We start from the raw sequence: 20,598 nt of genomic DNA, 5'->3' as shown, positions 1-20,598 counted from the left end.
CAGCATCTCTTCTTCTTCACCCTGGCTTTAAACCCACCCTATGAAATGCTAATCATGGCTTTGCTGCCTGAGTTTGGAAACAGAGAAGCCAGAAGGATCAAGGCAATTGAAAGCATTCTGGAGAGCTTCCACAGCCCCAGAGGTGCAAAGGCCACTGACTCACCTCTGAGTGGGATGGAAGAGCATTTGGGGCAGTTGAGCTGTCTGTTTGGGCTGGTTTTCTGCTGCTGTCTCCCTGGTCTCTTGGGAGATGTACCGAGCCACTCAAGCAGAGGCTGTGACCTCTCTGTCCTCTCTCAGAGGTGTCTGTGCTGCCAGGAATCAATGTGGACTTGACCTCTGACTGAGAGCCTGGAATGCACAAGTCCTGGGGGCTGCACAGCAGATACCAATACCTGTTCTCAGCTGCAGCTTCTTCCTCCTCCTCCTCACACCCTCTTTGCTCTGGAGAAATGCCCTGAGGCCATGAGCCAGCAGTGAATATTAACAACAGCAGCACAGTGTGTGTTCCTGCTGTGCCCCAGGCCCTGGTGACAGTGCTTTGGCTCGGGGAACACTGCTCAGGGCTGTATTGGCTGCTGAGCGGTTCAGTCTGGTGAGAGCAAATCGTTATTCCCCAACCAGGAGGGTGTGACAATCACACCCTCCTGATGCCTCAGGTTTTAGCTTTTATATTTTTCAGACTCTGTGCTGCTTTAGTTTGTAGTTCTGAGCTTCGTATTAGGGGATGGTGAGTTCTCTTCACACAGTAGAAAGAAAAAACAATCCCTTCTCTAGCTGAGGACCAAGGTCAACCAATCCAAATCTCAGGCCCAAAAAGTATAAACAATGGCAGAATAAGGACAGAAAAACAAGAAGGATGGAACTGCATAACCTAAAGCTGTAAATGGACAATCCACTCCAATATGCAAATGGACCAGAACTTATAAAAGTGAGAGACCCTGTGACCAGTTGTCCATTTTGTGACCATTTTGGTTCATTTTGGGTGCAGCCCTGGCTGGGCTCTTGTGCTGCCCAAGGTGGATCCATTGAGGCCTTCTAATAAATCACTACTTTATTATTTAACTCTGTCTGGCCTCTGTTCTAGGTCAGCCTTCACAGGCCATCATTCCCATCCCCTTGTGTCTAATGAAAGCTTCCCAGTAGCTTGTGTGGGATGTGAGGAGTTTTACAGGGACTCCCAGTGCTGGTCAGTGCCCGACCCTGCCCCAGATCTGCTGTCCCAGCCAGCCATGACCCCTCATCTGTGTGTGTGTGCTGGGGGATGTTCCAGCCTCTGCCTGGGAGGAACTTCTCCTGTTTATCACTGTGGAAAATATGTGCTTTTCTTCCTGAAAGCAACACTTTGCTGCTCTCTGGGGAAAGCTGAGTGTGAAGGGCTGTTGACAAGTGTGAGCGGTGATTTTACTGCCTTCCTCCTCCTGTGGAGGGACATGGCTGTGGGCAGGGCTGAGTCTGGACAGAGAAATGAGGATGGGCCTTCTCCTCGTGTTCTCTGAGTGGCTGGGGACGAGACGTGGCTGCACTCCCTTTATCCAACCCAGTTGTCAAACATTATTCATTTCAGCCCAGCTTCCAGAGAAATGCATTGTTCTCCTGGAGCTCCACGAAGCACCTTGGCCTGAGCACAGCTGAAAGCACGTGAGCATCTGCTTCCAAGAGACTCTTGGACCTTCTGTTTCCTCATGTGCTACTGCAAGCACAAATGAAGAAATAACTTATGAAATCCTTCTGAAAATCTTGTTTTAATGTGGTATTTGTAGGCTTAACCCAGGTTTAGGAATAGCAGAAAATGGGGATGTTACCCTAAGTTTTTTTTTGTTATCACAGATTTCCTGGGTAAACCTGCTCAATTTTGCTTCCCCTATAAAATATGAGGACGGATAAATGCTTTCTGTTCCTACAGAGACTGTAAGGGCCCACACCAGTAGAGGCTACTGGCAGTGGGAGACTATGAAAACCAGCTCTGTGTGCTGACAGGTCCCCAAATAAAGAAGCTTGTCCCACCCTGGACCAAGTGGAAGCAGAAATGACACTGGCCTGGGAAGCAGGACATGGCTGGCTGCCATATGTGTGAGGCCTCTGGACTTGGTGTGAGTGCAGCTGACAAAATTCATGCAAGGACTGGGCTTGACAGCTCCTACAAAGCTCTTCAAATGAGGAGATGAAAAAACTGGGTGAGGGAGGTTAGATAGAAAACCATCACTTATTTCTGTCACTGGTTCAATGTGGATCCGACACAGGGTGGTTCTTACACCCTCTAAAGCCAAGGTGCTTCCTATTCCCCACCTTTGATGCATAGTTCTGATAGGGGAGTCACCCAGAACTTCAGTGTGAATCAATAAACTGTGAGTATCCATTTGATCATGGCTTGTTGGGCTTCAGTGGGATTGGACACGAAAATAAAAAGTTTCCTGAGAATCACAAGACCTGAGGCTGAAAGTGCTCTATCACAGAACAGTGTTTCTATTGTGAGTGCAACCACAAAACAACAAGAAACTCATCTCCTGATGATGAGCTGTGTGGGTGTTCTTGTTTTTAAACACAGATTTCCATATGCAAGAGGTGTGGGTAGTTCCCACTTCATTTATCTTTGCTATTGAGCTCATGTGCAAACAACCCAGATTCCAGATATGTTATTTCATGGTGATAACATGAATGGGATCCCAAAGTACAGAGCTCCTTAGAGCAGGGTTAAGTGACCTTAAAACTTTGAGGGGCACTTTCTGAACTGATGCAAACTGAAATTAACGGGATTTTTCCTGACTCTGGCTATATGTTGATTTAAGTAACTACAGTCAGAATTTTCAGTGTCCTTTGCAAAACTAAAGGATTTTTTGGGAGGGAAACAATGTCTCCTTTTCCACCATGCTTTTCAAACAATTGGGTAAGACATCTGAAAAGTGAGGAGTTTTATCATAAGCTATTGTTCTTGGCTGATTCTCATATTCTCCTTCCAGCACATAGCTCTTGCTTGGTGTTTTCTCCTGTATCTGTGCTTTGCAGATGACGTTATTGTGATTAAATGAGAGAACACAAGTTAAAACTGAGTGGGAGATTGTGTGTCTGCCCCTCAGTTCCAGGCAGGTCTTAGTGAGCTTTTGGATCTTGTTAGTCCATGGTCCTCCAAGGCTGAAGCTTCCAACAATACCCACTCTTGCTGTTATTCCAAAGGTGAGTAACTCTAGGGATGGATGTAGTGGGGAAAATCGGCTGAAAACCTGCTCAGGAACACTTCCTGTGTTCACAGTGTGGGTACAGGACTTATCAGCATGTCCCAAACACAAAAAGCATCTCTCCAGTTGTGTGTCCTCTCCCCTGGCAGCTTTCTCTGAAGCAAGAGAAAGCTGGATTAGATCTGTGATTTAAAGGAGTCTTTTCCAAAGCTTGGTGGAAAGGCAGAGGGGCACGTGGGGGAGGAAAGGAAGGTTCTGGGGATGCTGAACCTGAAGGGGGATGCCAAAGCTTCAGGGTGCCCTGTTTAATGTCACAAGAGGCTGCTTTTCCCAGAGGCGTTTCCCCATCTGTCAATGAATCTGGAGGCTGCTTCTCTGCTCTCTAACTTCTACCAACTGCTCTAGCCCACCTGATTTTATAATCAGCCCTCTGCATGTCCAGCCCTGCCTCTGACAGCTCCCCTGCTTGTGGCACTCCTGGGAAGGATTAATCCTTACTGCCTTCCTTCTGCTCACAGCAGTGGTGCCCAAGGAAGGACAACTTCAAACAGGCTAAAAGGGAGAAGAGTTTGTCACCACCCAGATTCCAACTGCCCTTCTAGGCAGCTCAGCTGAAGGTGGAAAGGGTTACAAGGGCAGCAAGGACATCTGTGGAGTAGTCCCCTGGCACTTTAAAGCCAGACAGAACACAGAGTTACAGTTCTGGCTCTCAAGCCCTTTGGAGGGACAAGACCTCCACCAGCAGTGGATCAGCTTTCCATGTGTCCAGGCAACAGCCACAAGCTCATGGGCAGAAAGGATCTTTCCTCTGTAGCAAAGGCTTAAGGAGAACAAAATGCAAGAGTGAGAAACTTAAGGCTTTTCAAACTTAAGGCTTTTCCCCTACTTTCAAAGCTACAACTAAGCCAAGTGATGCATTTTTTCCACTGTATTTTTAATGGATCTCTTTCTCATAGCTCCATTTCCTGAAGTGATTCCATTCCTCGGGGTCATCCTAAGGCTGCGGATCCTTGTGGTATCGCTCTTCCAGCAGCCTCCCTGGCCCAGTGGGCCTGCATCTGAAGTTTGGGATGGAAGCTAAGAAGCAGTGATAGCTTGTCCCTGTGCCAAGCTGTGCTTTTCTTATTATTGCCAGTATCTGCAGCTATCCCCTCCTGTGCCTTGGGGCTTGCAGACCAGCACGTCACTTCCAATTCTCAGTTGAAAATGGAAATTTGACCTCACGGTTCAAGGTTCAGAAGTTAATCCTGAGACACCACGACTGTATTTGCTGTCTCGGGGTCTGTGGAGCACCTGGCAGGATGGCATTCACTCCTTGGCTGGGTAACTTTAGCCACTGGGTAGTTTCTCTAACTCATTTAAGAGGCTGGAATTGCCCTTTGCAGGTGCCAAGCTCCACTCAGAGCAGCAGAAATTGGTGTGAGAGCCTTAAAGAGCCTGGGGCTAAATGAGTCCCTCACTGCAGAGAGGGGCTGAATGATTTCTTTGTACTCGGATGACTGGTTAACTCTAAACACTTCCATTCTTTACTGACCCTCTTCTCCCCATTATTCTCCCTTGTTCTCCAAATGAGTCTAAAACAAAGACTCAGACCAGGAACTGCAGCAGGGGTGAAAGCTGAGAGCCTGGGTCTGACTGTCATGGAAGAAATCAATTGGCCTTTGTACTCTGGAGATAAATAGCACAGGGGGATAAGGCTTTGTGGCTGAAGACTGTAAGTTCACAAACGTTATCTGCTTTGAGAAAAGCAAATATTTGATCAATCACACTGGATGGAAACTTGGGGGGGTATGTACACAGTCTTGAATTTGTGCTGTCATTGTTAGATGTGGTCAGGGCTGTCTCTGGCTTGAACTGGTGTGTGAAGGGTCGAGTCAGCAGGATGTGAACTGCCTCTGATAGAGGAGAGTGAGATATTCAGCATTTAGAAAGCCAACAAGCCCAAAATTCCCCAAAGGAGAACCTCTTAACTTCCACTTCCTCAGAGATCTTCTGGAGGTAGATAATCAGTGGTAGGTCTATCAGGGAGAGCAGGTAGGAAGAAAGGGAAGGTCATGGGGTAAGTCCTCTTTGTTGCAGCACTTCCACAGGCTGGGAAGCACTGGTGGTCAATCCTCAGGACTGCTTGCAGTGGGAGAAACATTCTGAAAGATGCACAGAATTGCAAAGCAAGAGAATTTTCTTGTGCTTTGTTCCATGTTTTGCTGCTAGAAAACAAGACAAGGCTGCTCCTTGTGGTTTATTTCCTAAGGCTGTTTCTATGATGGTTACTTTATTAGAAGGCAAACAGGAAAATTTAGAGGAAGGGAATAAAAGATCAGCCTAATCATCATTGATTATCAAATGTAGGTACATCTCTAAGTGGTCCAGAGCAAAGGTTCATTTTGCCCAGCATCCTTCCTCTTCAAGTGTTGTGTGCAGAGGGGAAGCACCCAAGGCTTGACCCACCAACATTCCCAGCCCAGCCTGGGAGCCTCCAAAGCCCAAAGGCTGTGTCTACATCTTTGGTCCAGTTTAGTCTCATCTGAGATGGCTACCAGATAAATTCTAGTTTGTTCCTTTTCTACTTGACAGCATTTTCCACTCCAGAAATTCTCTTGATAGCTTTCATTTATGAAGCTAAATCTATAAAGACATTAATGGCACAGGAATAAGTTTGTTGTCAATGTATTTTCTCCACAAAGCAAGAAATGCCCATTTTTATTATTGCAATAGGTCTCAGAGACCAGATCACTCATGGTCTTAAATCAGGGTGTTTCCATTCAGAACGAGTTGTTCTTTGCTTTTGTCAGCAAACCAGCTGAGAACTGGCTCATGCACCAAGCCAACAAACCCACAGGGGTGGGTGTAAACCCAGACAGGGTAAAAATAGCCTTTGGTACCTCTTGGTGTGTGATTTCCCAACCTTCCCTTAGCCCCTGCTGAGAACCAAAATTTGACCAAATACTGCTGTCCCCAGGAGAGCTTGGTGTACCAGACAACTGCTCATGAAGAATGGCAGGCGAGGCTCCTTCTCCACTTGCAAAAAGTCTGATTTCAAAGGTGTTTTCCTGCCAAGTGTGAGCTCTGTCCTACTGAAAAGCAGTGCCAGATCAAACCTCTCCAGTCTGAGGACTAAGCCAAAAAAGGCTCTTTTTCATTTAACTCCCACATCAGAACAATGTATAATATTCCATAGTGCCTGCTACAGGACACCAAGGAGTTAAGCTGTTGCTTTGGCTAAAACCTATCCAGGAAAAATGCAATAAATTTAATTCTGCTGTCTCTGGACTTCTGTGATGGGTCTAATGGCAGGAGGTGTTGGGCTGTTCATCCAGACTGGTGGCTGCTCTACATTCTGAGTTATTGGTAGTGAGTACAAACACGTGCATTGCCTTTTTGTACATCTTGGTCTAACATTTGTGTGATTTTTGTTAATAGACTTCTGCCTTTCACCACCTGGTGTGTCTCACACCTTCAGAGTGTGGGCAGCTCCTGAGACAGGCTGTCAGCCTGGGGACCAGGGTGAGCTGCTCTGAAGAGAGAAAGCATTCATGCAAGTGATCGAGTGGCTGAGGAGATATTCCCCCTTTAGCACTGAAATTGTGGATTTATGTCAATTGAACCACCAAGATTGTCACTTCAGGTACTTGTTCATTGGTTTCCATCCTCCCTCCAAAATCTTGTGGTGGTGAATAAAAGATGGAGGGACCCAGACCTGCTCTGGGACCAGGGAGGCTTGAAGAAGAGTTTATTGTGATTGTGGGGAGTCCCAAAGAAGCTGTGGCTGCCCCTGGATCTCTGGAAGTGTCCAAGGCCAGGCTGGACAGGACTTGGAGCAATCTGGGATAGTGGAAAGTGTCCCTGCCCATGGCAGGGGGTAGAATAGGATGGGCTTTAACGTCCCTTCCAACCCAAACCCATCTGTGATTCTGTGATTCAGATAAGCAGTGCCAGCATCCATGTGTGAATGAGGACTGGAGCTGCTGCTTGGCTTTGGGTTTTGTAGGGGGTTTTTTTTGTCTTTGGGTTTTTTGTTGGTTTTTCTGAGTTTTTGTGTTTTGGTTTTTTGCTTTTTTTTGGGGGGGTGGGTTTAGTTTGTTTGTTTAGTTTTTTGTTTTGGGGGTTTTTGTTGTTGTTTTTGTTTTTTAATTAAAACAAACACTGTAGTCCTATTCTTTGAACAGCTGAAGGACATGGGAGCCTCTTTTTCCCAGACACTTTTTCTGGGAATCTGTGCTCCCTCCACAGAATGCAGGATAAACAAACTAGAAATTTTGGGTTTTCAAATCAAGATAAATAACAATTGTTCTGCCCTCCCCCTGCCTCCTTCCCTTCCCACCATCTCTCCCCAGCTGCCTTCCCTCCATGAGAGCATCCCTTGGGAACTCCTCTGTCCCAGATGAGGACAGAGACTCCTCTGTCCCTGTGCAGTCCTCAGATAGCACATCTCCTGCTGAGGCACAAGGGCAGCACTCATTATGTCTTTCCCTCTGTGTCCATGGCTCCAGAAACCAGCCCCAAATCAGAAAAATGTTGGTTTGTGGCTTCCAGGGCCTCTGCAGCCCATGAGTAACCTGAGGTGGGCTGCAGCCTGGGTTAGATCTGGGTGCCACTGGGGAATAATGGATGGTGAACTCCCTGGTTTACACTTAAACAGGATTCCATGAGCTTACCCTGCAAAAGCTTTATCTTTTCATCCTTTTTCTTTCCTGATGTTTCCCATCAGGAGCTAATTTTATATAGTCCCTGCTACAACAGATCTCAGGCTCAGGGACTTGGGCAGAATTTGTGTTCGTCAGCTGTTGTGACCTGTGGTTAAAACTGGAGGAGCAGGAAATGAGGGTGTCTAGTGTGGCAGGGGGTGGAAAATCTCTTTGCCAAAAGAAAAAGCTATCCCAAACCACTGGACCTTGCCTGCTAGGAGAAGAAGATGTGGCAGCGTCCTCAGAGTCCTAGAAAATTCTAGTATGGCATATGGGGTGTAGATGTGATCATAAATTGATATATATAAAGTGATGATAGCTGTTCACCAGATAAAAAAATCCAGTAGGGCCCTTGGCTAACTGTAGTCACTCAGGCAATTTTGGCAGGGGCAGGACCAGCAAGTAGTGGCTCTGCATCCCCCATGGCTCTGGGGATTACAGGGAAGGAGAGTTTGTTTGGAGTGAGTAAATGGGGTGGTGCTCCCTGCCTCTTCCTCACTGAGGGAGCAGCTGCTTCTCTTGGGAGTGTAAATAGCTGTAAGAGCCTCAAGGGCAGTGCAGGCAGGTGATCCCAAAACAGAGAGAAAATAGGAAATTGCTGGGAATCCCAGGTACAAGCAGCACTGCTCAGGTCCTCCCTGGAGCTCTGCAGAAGCCCTGGGAGACATTGATGTTCCTGAAGTTCAGGAACTTGCTGAAGTGTAAGGTGCTTGAGCCCTTATCCAGCTGTGACTCAAAATACTCTCTCTTTGTGACTCAAAATACTTTGTGACTCAAAATACTCAAAATGCTCTCTCTTTGAGAGAGGCACCACAGATCTCTCCTGAGACAACTGGGAATTGGGAGTGTTTTCTTGCCATAAAAGACCCTGTTTTGCCCCAGATAATAATGGGTTCTGATCCCCAAACCCCTTCCCATGAGAGGACTCCTTCCATAATAAGAATCAGATTGATAAGTGGGGGTTGCACTGGTGCTATTAATGATTTCTTTTTAAAAAAAGGGGAGGGGGCTGAGATTTAGGCTCTACTAGGGAAAAATCAACCAATAAATGGTTATAAATTATTTATTGGTTATTAGTAATTTATTGGTTAATAAGCCGATATTTATAACCAATAATGCTTATAAGTTATTTATTGGTTAATATATTAACCGATGAATCCCATTCCTAAAAATCCAGGGAGGAAGACTCCACAGGTAAGTCTGGAGAGCAAGCATAGGAAAGCATGAAAGTATTATTTAATATATAACCAAAGTCATCCTTGATGCAGCTTAAGCCTCTCTCTTACTACTTCTACTATCCACCACAACCTCTGGGAAAGGATGAATCCATTCCTCTGTCCTGAGTGAATCTGAAGGTCATGATCATCCATCTTCTAGACTAAACAATTCTCATTCTTCCACTCTTTCCACATAAATCATGTCTCCTTACTCTTCTTGCGGAGCCCTGTTGAACTTTCTCCAGTTCATTCCCATCCTGCTTCCTGGGAGCAGTCACCACGTTCCCAGCTTCCCCTTTGATGTGAAAGGACAGCCTGTGGTGTGGAACTGCTGGGTGAAAGTGAAGGGCTGGGGTTAGCCGGGGTGGGGTGGAAATGTGCCTATTGGAGCAGCTGCTCACTGTTATTGCTGTGCTGGTGGCTGACATGGGGAGAGAGCTCCCAGGAGGGAGGGGATGCCTGGGTGCCAGCCCAGGAGAAGCTGTCCCACAGCAAAACAAACTGATCAGATCCTCTGTGTGCTGACACTCCTGTCCCACAAACACCCCCTTTCTGCTTCCCCACAGCTTGCACCCAACATGTGTCTTCTTTTGAGATCAGAGCTGCTTTGCTGCTGAACCCTGAGGACATGACTAATAAAATCCTTTTTTTCCACTTCCTAGTCCTTAAGGCAAGTTCCTTCTTCCTCCCCCCACTTCATGTGGCCATTTTTATCTATGAGATAAGTATGTGTTAAAGAGAGACTGGTTTGATGTTTCACTGCGAGGTTCATGGCTCTGAGCCCTGGATCACACAGACACTTGAACACGAGCTTAATTGCTGCACTTGCAAATAGAGACCAGGCTTGCTCATGCATGAGGAAACAGCAGGGTACAGAGGTGGTGTAGGGTGCCAGGCACTGAGACATTTGCCTGGTGCTGGTCTGCATCTGGATTTACTGTGCCTGGAGCTGGGCAGTGGTGTAAAACTACCCCACGGTGCAGCAGTGACATGGCCAGTTGTCCCACTGTCCTTGCTCTGGGAGCATCCATCCTATGGGGCAGCTCTGTGGCAGCAGCTCTGGCCTCCTGCAGCATTAGGCTTTGTCCCAGTTTGACCAGTGCCTGGCTTTTCCCACTGCAGCATCCTCCAGGTGCGGACAAAGCCCAGTTTTTGTGCCCGAGGTGGCCAGGCCCTGTTTATAATTCACTCTCCTCGTCAAGGAAAAGTGCTGATAAGATATGTTTGCTCTGTGGGTATCCCTACCTGGCTGCTCTGCAAAGCCCCCAAGAGCAAACAGAAGAGAAATGGGCCATTTTGGGGACTGCTGGAATAAAAGCAGGATGGCCACGCTGCGTGTGGAGCCAAATGCTTTGCATAGTTGTGCTGTCAGCAAACACAGGCAGCCAGAGCAGGGGAGCAGGCACTGGCACAGCTTCTTTCTTAGCTCCTGTTTGCCTTTGCATTTGTTATCTTGGACATAAAGAGCTCTGCAAGCCAGGGATTTGGGCAGTTAACCTCAAATAAACCCCAAAAGACCTACTTCAGTGAAGTGTAACAGAGCCTGCTGAACCTAATGGAGCTGGGCTCGCTCTCACTGAGGGTGATTTGGACTCTCAAGGTTTACTGTTTCCTGGAAGTTAATGACATTTGGGGGCATGTTTTGCTTTGTGTGTACTGCTTTTTCACCTTGGCTTTGTGTCTGGCTCCTCTGGGCAGCTGAGTGTGTGTACACATGTGTGAGGGAGAATGGACAGCAGTGAAAGGATGCACACTGCAAAGACAGATATTTGGCCTTGCTAGGGAAATAGCCTTTCTACTCAGACAGACAGCAAATATTTGACACTGAGCAAGAAGATCAGGTGTGCTGTTTGACAGAGAGAGTCCCTGGAAAAAGAGATTTGACCCACCAGCAGGTTATTTCATAGCTTCAGCCAGCCCCAGTACTTAAAAATACAGTTTAGGATCAAAGTACCCTGCAGGCAGCTGGTTTTGTTTCTTTAAACAAAACCCAGTCATGCTTTATAAGGTCATCAAGCTCCCAAAGAGTGACTTGGGGAATAGAGCTGCAGATGGATAGTGATGGGATTAAATGGAACTCTTTGGAGAGACCACTAGCAGCTGATACCCTTCATAGGCAGAGCTGGTGCTTGGATTGTTTCCAGCTTTAATGTTGATTTCTTGAGGACTTTTGGGTGTTCAGGTGCTGGCTGGGAAATAAGCCTTATCATGGACTGCTGGAAGGGGAGACAGGAATTGAGGTTAAATATAGGCTTTGACCAAGCAGGAGTTATCCAAATGGGTCTGTTCTCCTGCTCTATATAATCACCAGCAATTGAGAGATCATTGAAATAAAATACAGATCCAGCCATTTGGAGGCTCTGGAAGATAAAAGCCTGTCTGCATCTGCTGCATCTCCTAAAAGCATCAAGCTGTTCAGTACAGCTTCCAGGACTTGTGATGTGGCCTGACTGAGAGCAGCACACCAGGAAGAAAGCATCTCCCACTTGGAGTGGCTTCTGGTCCCATCTCCTGTTGGAAAAGCCTGGCCAGAGGCAGGCAGGGACAGACAGAATTAAACTCTTTTTAAAACCCTCTTCTTAATAGGATCAGATCCAAGCCAGAGTTTGGAAATTCAAGAGGCTATATCCCCGCCTCTCATTGTCCTTGCTGTCAAGGAGGATTTCTTACTATTTAATTCCTTTATAAAGATGAAGCAGCGCTGTGTGTTTACAGCTCTCCTGGTGACTCCGGTAAGCCTGACTGACATCTCTGCAGGAGCACCGTGGAACCTGACACAGCTCAGCTCTGGGCTCTGCTCTGCACTCCCCAAACACGCACAGAGCATCCTGAGCTTTCTGCTGCCCTGCTTTGTGACTGCTGGGCACACAGGGAAGGGAGAGGTGCTGCTGCCTGTGCTTGTTGGGGAGCTCTGATTTAACCCAGACAGAGCCCCCAGGGCACAGTGGTTTATCCTCCCCTCCCTGCTGAGGAGAGGGCAGGATCTTTATGTGCTGCTCAGCCAAAGGTACCCAAATCCTGAAAATCTTACTCAGTTTTGCCCGGTACTTGGGATTTCTCGTTGGCACGTCCGGTATCAGCGGATCCAGCTGAAACCTGACGTCCCTAAACAAACCCTGCCTTCAAAGCCCGACTTGCAACATCCTCCCGAAGGTTCCTGGCTCGGCATCGCCCTGCCCAGAGCTCTTTGAAACGCTCCCTTGTTAGCCGGGAACAGGATGCAGCGCTCGGATGGGTGTTCACAGCCCCCGAGGCTGCCCAGGGGCCAAGCAGCCAGGGGATTTATGAGACGTGGAGAGCAGAGCCCGCAGCAAAACATTGGCTAATCGGAGAAGCGGCCCCGAGGAGCCAGGCGGGCTGTTTATCTGCCCCCAGCCTCCCCGGGGAAGGCAGCTGGACCATGTCACCTCAGACACACGCATCCCTGCCCAGCCCTGTTCAGAGATCCCACAGGAGCCTGTGTTTGTGCGGGGAGCCGTGCCCAGCTCAGCCTGGGACCGGCACAGGCGGCTTTGCTTATCGGAGAGGCTGTGCCCAGAGAGCTCCTCCATCCCTCCTCCATCCCTCCCTCATCGCTCCCTGCCCGGCCCGAGCAGCCTCTGCCCCAATCTGCAGGGCTTGGCAGCAGCACGACGAGGCAAACTGCGGCGGTAGGACAGAAATCCTACCAAGGAAATGGTGCTGGGAAGCTGCCTGCCCCGCAGCAGCTCTGTGAGGCTGAATTTCCAGGTTTTGGAACTCGAATTTCCTGCTTTTTGGTCACCCAGACCCCCAGGCCATGTCAGTCGGGTGGGGGATGCTCAGTTCTGATGGGAAGCACAGTCACCACCTGCCCACTGCCCTACCTGGGTTAGCCATTTACAGCCACTTGCTCTTTGATGGATTCCCTGTCTGGTTTTCCAACATAATTCTTCCTTTCCCTGTCTCAGACTCTGTTGAGTCTGGCCCCTCGCTCTCTGTAATTGAAATATAAGCATTGCTGTGCATCAGACAGACCTGGGGTTTCTTTCTGTGTTTCTTCCTACTTCTTTTTTTCTAATTTCTTTCATGGTGGCCCACGGGATTACGGCTGTAACTTTAAATACCTTCCACCACCAGCAGCTGAAATGAGGTTGGGGAGCAGGGAGAATTAAAATATGCTTCAAAGGACTACACAGGAGGAATACAAATAGAAACAGATAGCTTGAATTTAATCTTTTATAGGCTATTTCATAGAGACTAATATCAGCTCAGGAGGGGTTAGTGCCTCTGGTTAGGGTAGGAGGAGACAGCTGCCTGCTATGCCCCCCTCTTCCCAGAGTCCTTTTTGGAGAGGTTTCTGTGCTCCACAGTGGGCAAGTGCAGTGTCACACTTTTTTCCAGCTCTCCTTCAAACTGTGTTGCCTGAATGCCCACCTCTGCCTGGCACGGCATCCTTCACTCCTAAAACTAAACCAAATTAAATCCTAAAGAAGACTAAATAAAATCCTCAGCTGGAATGGTTGCTCTGGTTGTACCCACTGATGGTCTCCAGCTGTGTCTTAGGTTGCAAATGGGAGTGTGTATTCTATTGCTATCTGTCAGAGGTGGGACAGTTCTCTTCTCTAACTGGGCAGTTTTCTTTATCTCTTCCACAACAAATCCTCCCTGCAGGAGGTATCTTCTGTTCATGGCCACTGAGTGTCCTGCATGGCTGATAAAATTCCTCAAGCCATTGGGAGATGCTGCACCCAGGGGGAGGAACCAAGCATTCCTTCCTGGACAGAATCTGACACTGGGAACACCACAGCAGCCTTTGCCCACTGCATTCCCAGAGGGGCAGCTTTCTTCTGCCCTGCATTCCCAGAGGAAGACCAAGCCCATCTACACCACCACTGGACCCTCAGAGGAAAACTCCACCTTCTACAGGATCCCTGCCCCACCAGAACCACACCTGGCACTGCAGCAAGGCTGCAGCCACCACTTAATGGGACTGCCAGCACCACCCTCACCCACAGGGTGTCAGGTTGTATTCTCTGTCAGTGTTGTCCTTTATCACTGCATTGTTTATTTCATTTTTATTTTCTTCCCTAGTAAAGAACTGTTATTCCTATTCCCATCTCTTTGCCTGAGAGCCCCTTAATTTCAGAATTATAATAATTTGGAGAGAGGGGGTTTATATTTTCCCTTTCAAGGGAGGCTCCTGCCCTCCTTAGCAGACACCTCTCTTTTCAAACCAAGACAATCTGAGCAAGGTGCCGACCTGTGCAGGGCAAAGCAAGCACAAAGCACTTGCAGCCTGTGAAAACATCACATCTGCCTCTTCCTGGGGTGGGAAATCATTCTAAAAAAAAGGCAGTAACAGGTGCTGAAAATTCAAACTGAAAAGTTAATAGCAGGTTAAAATAGCAGAATGTGTGTTTGCCTCCACCCCTTGTTTACTGAAGACACACGTGAAAGTCACAGCAGCTGCCCTTCTCTCCTCGCTGTCATTTATCACCTATCAACCCCAGTAACAGGTCACTGGCCCTGGCTCGGGATGGAGCCACTTCTGCATCTTCAAAAGGCACAAATCATTCCAAGACAGCCAGAAGAAGCTGTACAAGCCCAGTGGTTGGGGCCAGGCCCCAGGACACCTGGGCTCAGCAGAGCTGTGGTGATTTATGTGGGGAGCTGCAGGGCACAGACCCTCTGCTCTGCTCTGTCAGAAAGTTGATGTCACAGGAGAGCTTCCCCAAGCCACTGAGGGCTTGTCCTGAGCACTACCCATCCTCACTGCAGGACAGGAAGGAGCTGGATGGGATGGCACCCTGGGAGCCCTGGCACATGGAGGTTTGGGCATCCTCACACCTGCTGCTTGCCCACCTTTGAAGCTACAGAAACATCTCAAGGGTGCTCTTGCCATGAGTGATGGTGCTCTGTTGGCCTGGGGCATGTGGGCTCACATCCTGCTGAACCAGGGAGGTGTTGGACAAAGGAATCCAAGTGAAAAATAGTGTTTGGTGCACTTAAAGCAAAAAGATAAACTGCCTCAATCAGGTGTGTTTACAGCTTAGTCCCATCATCCACGCTGACCTCTTCCTTACCCACAATTATCCTCCCTGCATGTAAAACCCCTTTTGTGCAAGGCTGCAAGAATAAATGGGTGCATTATGGCCTTTTGTGTATTTGGAGGCATTACCCTGTAGTGCTGGTTCCCCTAGTTTTAGCTTAGCAAGGGAAAACCCAATGTCAAAATGTTCAGGACTTCACAGCCATCTCTCTCCTTGCTCATCTTTATTTTCCCCCTATGTTTTTATCCAGTTCACCAAGTTCAACTGGTCTCTAATCTAAAAGAAATTTTAAAAAAAAATAGAGAACAGCATCTCCAAAAGAAGCTGCAAACACAGGAATGAAAAGCTGTGTGGAGTGGCCACTCACCTCTTCTGGATGATCCTTTTTCAGTGTTGGGAAATGTGCTTATTTTTATCTAGAAACTGCACAGCGACTACCAGCCCCCCCAGCTTCAAACCTTGAGCTCTCTCCCCTCAATTCAGTGGCTGTATTTGCATGAATCATTAAAAAAGGGAAGAGCTTTGCTGTCTCCAGCAAGTTCTCCTGCACAGGGTGACGTGTGGGGGACTCAGTCACAGGCTGGTGCTTACGTCTGTGCACATATTTCACAGCAGAGCTGTAGGTTTGCTGACTGTCACCTCACATAGTTCCATGGTTACATCTTTTCCTAAACATAGGAAAAGCCTGGTAACCACTGCCATCAGGAGGTCCTGTTCCCAGTCAGTCCCTACCACCTCATCAGCTTTTAAACCGTGCAGATTTACAATATTGCAGTGTAGGAAATGGGGAGGTGGGCATGGGAAGGCTCAAAGGTAAAAAACACATGAAGATAAACATAACATGAGATAAGAATAATAAAGGTAAGGAAAGAATCTGAAAAAATCTGGTGGGTAGTGATGTAAATTGTCATTGCTAAGAAAAATAAGGGCTGGGGAGGGTGGAAAAGGGCCCTCTGGTCCTGCACATGCTCTGCAGTCGTGTGAAGCATGGGCATTGCTGTGAGACTTCTTGAAACTCTTGATAATATGTAGCTCATAGAGAAATCAGCATTAGCAAGGGGTATTTATGAGCACAGGAACAAAAACTGCACTGAGCTTACCTTGAGACATCCTGCTTGTCTGGCAGGCCTGCCTGGAGGGGTTTGTGCTGGCTCACATCCAGGGGGGCTGGATCCATGGGCCAGGGGTTTGCCTCTGGAAAGGGAGCTTTCTGTGCACTGCTGCTGTTCAAGTGGTGGATTCTGTGTGCTGGGAATTTCAGACTTGCTGTACTCACAGTCTCTGACCCCCAGGAGAGCACTACATTTAACCTGGAACCATAGAGAAAACCTCCAACATTGATTAATAGCACTGAGCTTACCAGTGTGTAGTTTGATTAGAAGTGTGTAATATCACCAGGTAGAAAATTTAAGAGTTTGGGTTTTTAGGATATAGTAATATAGAGAGAGCAAGATAGTAGTTTTAAAGCAGAGGCTATTCCTTCTTCTTCAGAGCAAGAACTGCTGAGAGGAGCAGTTTTTGACCTCTGATGTGTGTCTGGGTCAAATGTGGCTTATGAGTGACACCAGGGCTGCAGGGGAGTGCAGAGTCTTTGCTTCTTTTTTGCCAGGTTGGGATTAAATGCATGAGACAGAATTTCTTGTTGGGACTCATGTTTATTAGTTCTTATCTCTGTTACAGTCTCACAAACCATGAGTCCTACAGTACTTCTCTCTAACAAAGTAAAAATGGAGCCCTATCTATCTCTCTCTCTCTCTATAAGGCCTTTTAAGGATAAACCCTCCTATTAAGAAATGGCTCCTAAATTATTTTTACTTTTAACCCGATAACCAACCAACCATTCATAGCCCTCAATGAGGACTTTTTTATCCAATTACACAAAACCACCCAAACCCATGCAGAAGAAGGTGAAGAAGTAGAAGGACCAGCCATTGCCCTAAAACCTCCATCTTGCTTTATATATATGACTACATTCTAAAACATTAAACTCTAAGCTTTCCACCATGTGTTATTACATACTTCTATTCAAACTCCACACCCACAATCCCAGTTCTATCCTTCAGTTTTGGAAACCTTCTCCACAACCTCAGGTCAAATGCAGTGGTCTCTTGGGGGTCACTGCCTGTCAGCACAGAAAGTCTAAAATTCTCAGTAACCAGGGGATCTGGTCAGGTCCCAGCACACAAAGTCTAAAATTCTCAGTAACCAGAGGATCTGGTCAGGTTCCAGCACAGAAAGTCTAAAATTCTCAGTAACCAGAGGACCTGGTCAGGTCCCAGCACAGAAAGTCTAAAATTCTCAGTAACCAGGGGATCTGGTCAGGTCCCAGCACAGAAAGTCTAAAATTCTCAGTAACCAGAGGATCTGGTCAGGTCCCAGCACAGAAAGTCTAAAATTCTCAGTAACCAGGGGATCTGGTTAGGTCCCAGGACAGAAAGTCTAAAATTCTCAGTAACCAGGGTTCCAGCAGGGGAGCAGGTCAGGTCTCGCTGTCCCCTGCTGTCCCCACTCCACCAAAGCTGCAGCCTGGGCAGCTTCAGCAGGTGCCTGGAGGGCTCCTCAGCAGGGCATCCCCAGCCCTTCATAGTGGCAATGGTGGTGCTCAGCTCCAGTGAGCTCCTTGGATATTTGAGCACAAGGCAGATTTTGGTACCTGCCAAGCTTTCTGAGCCACTCAGCAGCATTCCCAGTGTGTTTGCTGATACTCCAGGGAAGCTCCTTCTCGTTTGCAAAGCAGAATTGGAGCCTAAGCCACTTTGTCCATCCTGTAATTCCCCTCTTTAGCCACAGACTGGGGAGAAGTGACATAAACTGCAAACTGCCTGATTACCCAAACTTGGGTGATTCCTGTCCAAGGAGGTAGGAAAGAAAACTGAAAATATTCCTGCAGCTGGGCAAGCTGGAGCCAAACAGCACTGTAAGAATGTGTGTGATTAGATCAGGACCAGTTGCTGTGTGCGAGCTCTCTCCCTGTTAGCACATCTACCAGTTCATAAATGTCCATGGAAGCAAAAGGCTGCATCTGCCTTTAATTGGGACAGATAAACTGCAGGCAAGCCAAATTCCTAGGCATGCCTGCACATGTCTATGCAGAGCTATAGTCTCTCTTGGTGATCTCATTTAAACATAGTCAAAATGATTAAAAGATGCCCTTCCCTTTTGTTTTGAAATGTAATTTTCCCTCGAAAAATAATTGGGATGTTCCTGACAGCTGTGCAGCACACTGTGTTAGTGCATCCCCAAGCAGATCTCAAAAAGAATTAAGTATTGCACAGGGTTAGGACTTAAAACTAAACTGACTGCTGTTCTGTCTGGAAATTCTGATTTATCAGAATTGAAACTATTTGGCAGAATAGGTATTCCCCTGAATTTAGAAAGAACCCGACGGGTTCAGCACTGCTCTGATCTAAATTTGAAACGTTATTTTCTGGATAGAAACAATGCTTGATTTGGCTTATATTAAAAAGCTGGAGAGCATTATAAAAAAAAAAAGAAAGAAAGAAAGAAAAGTCAAAATTGAAGCAAAACATCTTGAAAGTATTATAGCAGAGTCTTTTGGATAATAGCATTGTGAACATTTTAGAGATACAAAGCTTTACTTGAAGACAGATGCAGAAATATCCAGACCTTGACAATACCTCCAGCACAGGAAGAGCATTTTGCCACCAATTCTATCACCCTGGGTGGCTCCAGGCTCCCATCACTCCTCCCTCCAGCCCCCTCACCTAAGGAGGAATGGGAAAATGCACCTTTAAAGCTACCTGTGGTCCCTTGAGTTACAGGTATCAAAGCAGTGTTTCATGGAGGGGTGAATCCATTCCAAACCTGCCCTCCAGATGGGTTTCACAGATCTTCTATTCCTCTTAATTCAAACAAAAAATAAATTTATTCTCTTTGTACCAACCAGCACTGCTTTGGAGAGATGAAACACTGTGCATGCCAACAATGCTTTCCATACAAGTTTCTCATGCCATTTTCAAAAGGGAAGAGAAGATGGTTTCAAGAAAGGAGAAGGTTGGCTGAAAGAACCTGCTGAGGTCTCCTCCAGCCTGAATCTTCCTTATGATCCCTTGGCTGTGAGAAATTATTTGGGCTTTTATTTTTGTTCTTTAGGGAAGTACAGGTAGATCCTCTCATCCCTTGTAAAAAGCCCTCTCAGGAACCATATTGGTTATTTTTGTGACTTTGGTGCAGAAGAAGAGTAGATGGGCAGCTGGAAGGAGGTTTGTTTATGACTCCAGTGGTGTCTGGACTTGCTCTGGTGTTTGTGTCTCCAAAGTCTGACTCAAACCCAGTTGAAGCCAGTGGAAAGAATCCCAGCAGTTTAGCAGATATAAGGCTGCCACTCTGGGAAGGAAAAACTTTTAGTAACACATCCTTTCATAAATCTCCCTTCTTTCTGACGTGCTGGTGACTCTCCTCAGGCAGGAGTTTTTCTGGTGGTTGTTGGGGCATGCACAACCACATTTCATCCTGCTGCTGCTACCCAGATGATGCTGCACCATCACAACAGATCCTGGCAGCAGTGCTGTACCCTCTGCACACCCCAAATAAACGCTCTGCCCTCCCCTTGGGCTGGGCCTGGGCCTCTTGGGCCTCCATTTGCTGCCCTCTTGCTTTTGCTTTGAGATCACAGAATGGTTTGGGTTGGAAGGGGCCTCCAAGCCCACCTCCTTCCATGGGCAGGGACACCTCCCACTAGCCCAGGCTGCTCCAAGCTCCATCCAGCCATGGGGCTCTCTCTATCTCTCTATCTCATATCTATCTCTATCTCATCTATTTATATCTTTGGCTGCCTAAATCTGTTTATTCTAATGCTGCTGAGATCCTGTGGAGGGCACCCACGGCCTCCATGGTGTCTCCCTTTCCTAATCCAAGTCCAACAAAATATTCACTTAAATTTATTACCACTCTGAAAAACCACTCTTCTCCCCAGGAGTAAGGACAAGGCTTACAGAAGGGTGTAGCACATTCCATCAGACCAAACCAGACAGGCAAAGCAGCCAAGCTTTTGCTCTGCCAGTCTTTCCTTAGGGTTTTATCAAGAGATTTCTCCATCGTCTCCCTTTTGCAAGGACAGCTTCCTGGTGGATGTGTCCGCAAGGTCGGTGAATTGTAAGGCAAAGAAATCCACAACTTGCTTAACAAGGATTCCCCACACACAAAAAAAAAATGGTTGCTTGTCTTCAAAGGAATGCTTCTGGAGAGCTGCTTTGTGGCCAGTCACTCAGCGTTAGTGATCCTCATTAGACCAGAAAAGTACATGCTTTCCCTCCAGGAAGAGCATGTAAGTGTTGGAATTTCTAACGTTGGAAATGATTGAAACTGAGCAGTTTGAAATGGTAATTTTTCCTACAGCTGAAATTTAAAAGATGACAGTTTTCTTTCCCGTGTCCATTCTCATTATTTATCAGAACTTGGGCTGTGATTTACATCCCTAACAAGTAAAATGGACAAGCCAGACCCCTTCCAGGCCACTGCATCCCATCTCCTTTGCCTGCTGCTGCTC

Source organism: Passer domesticus, chromosome 10, assembly GCF_036417665.1.
Source record: "Passer domesticus isolate bPasDom1 chromosome 10, bPasDom1.hap1, whole genome shotgun sequence".
Lineage (NCBI taxonomy): Eukaryota > Metazoa > Chordata > Aves > Passeriformes > Passeridae > Passer > Passer domesticus.
The sequence above is the reverse complement of the archived record's forward strand: the minus strand, read 5'-3'. Positions refer to the sequence as shown.